Source organism: Lottia gigantea, assembly GCF_000327385.1.
Source record: "Lottia gigantea unplaced genomic scaffold LOTGIsca_836, whole genome shotgun sequence".
NCBI classification, from domain to species: Eukaryota; Metazoa; Mollusca; class Gastropoda; family Lottiidae; genus Lottia; species Lottia gigantea.
The window spans coordinates 1,043-3,126 of record NW_008710770.1 but is presented as its reverse complement, the minus strand read 5'-3'; positions in this window follow the sequence as shown (position 1 = coordinate 3,126).

Here is a 2,084-nt window from a genome sequence, read left to right as displayed (position 1 = left end):
ACTGACTCTATAACTGGCCTCTGATAGTAATTATTGACAGTGGTCGATCAGAAACGTACTGACTTTATAACTGGCCTCTAATAGTAATTAATGTCAGTGGTCGGTCAGAAACGTACTGACTCTATAACTGGCCTCTGATAGTAATTATTGACAGTGGTCGATCAGAAACGTACTGACTCTATAACTGTCCTCTGATAGTGATTATTGACAGTGGTTGATCAGAAACGTACTGACTCTATAACTGGCCTCTAATGGTAATTATTGACAGTGGTCGGTCAGAAACGTACTGACTCTATAACTGTCCTCTGATAGTAATTATTGACAGTCGTCGGTCAGAAACGTACTGACTCTATAACTGTCCTCTGATAGTAATTATTGACAGTGGTCGGTCAGAAACGTACTGACTCTATAACTGGGCTCTGATAGTAATTAATGACAGTGGTCGATCAGAAACGTACTGACTCTATAACTGGGCTCTGATAGTTATTATTGACAGTGGTCGGTCAGAAAAGTACTGACTCTATAACTGGACTCTGATAGTTATTATTGACAGTGGTCGATCAGAAACGTACTGACTCTATAACTGGGCTCTGATAGTTATTAATGACAGTGGTCGATCAGAAACGTACTGACTCTGTAACTGGACTCTGATAGTTATTATTGACAGTGGTCGATCAGAAACGTACTGACTCTATAACTGTCCTCTGATAGTAATTATTGACAGTGGTCGGTCAGAAACGTACTGACTCTATAACTGGGCTCTGATAGTTATTATTGACAGTGGTCGGTCAGAAACGTACTGACTCTATAACTGGACTCTGATAGTTATTATTGACAGTGGTCGATCAGAAACGTACTGACTCTATAACTGGACTCTGATAGTTATTATTGACAGTGGTCGGTCAGAAACGTACTGACTCTATAACTGGACTCTGATAGTTATTATTGACAGTGGTCGGTCAGAAACGTACTGACTCTATAACTGGACTCTGATAGTTATTATTGACAGTGGTCGATCAGAAACGTACTGACTCTATAACTGGCCTCTAATAGTAATTATTGACAGTGGTCGATCAGAAACGTACTGACTCTATAACTGGGCTCTGATAGTAATTATTGACAGTGGTCGGTCAGAAACGTACTGACTCTATAACTGGCCTCTGGTAGTAATTATTGACAGTGGTCGATCAGAAACGTACTGACTCTATAACTGGACTCTGATAGTAATTATTGACAGTGGTCGATCAGAAACGTACTGACTCTATAACTGGGCTCTGATAGTAGTTATTGACAGTGGTCGGTCAGAAACGTACTGACTCTATAACTGTCCTCTGATAGTAATTATTGACAGTGGTCGATCAGAAACGTACTGACTCTATAACTGGACTCTGATAGTAGTTATTAATGAAGGTTTGCGAAGAACGTTATTTTTATATCTTACCTTTGAATTTTATACCATTAACCCACATGGTGCAGAAAAGTTAGACGTAAAAACTCCATTCATATCATTTCATTTCATTTGAATGTTATTGTTAATGGACGTCCTTTAAAAACTTGTTGACTCTATCTTTCTTGCCTCTTATATTTATTGTTGATGGAGGCCCTTGCCTCTGAAAGTTGTTAGGTCTGACAGAAACATATCTCATGTAACTGATGTATTGCTGACGTAAATGATAGCAAAAAGAAATAACAATTTAGCAATTATATTCATATTTGTCGAATACGTAAAACATTAGTGCATTTCAGGGGATGAATATATGAATATACCTTAAAGAGACAGATGTGCGATTTTTCTTACAAATTATACTTTAGTCTCAGAAACGGGAATTTGTTTTAGTAAAGCCAATCAGTAACTGCTTTCGTGGGCTTTCAAATCCACGTGTGTCCAGAATTATCCGCGTTTGAATGTTAAAATGACGACTCATCATTAGATATATAGAAAAGGCATGTATAGAAATTGTGAGTAAAATTCCTAGCTTGAAGTATGTTTAAAAGAAATAATATATGCAATTTTGCGACATTTCTAATACTTTTGAAGACTATTTAAATATATTCAAGTCTAAAATCACCCCCCCCCCCCCCCT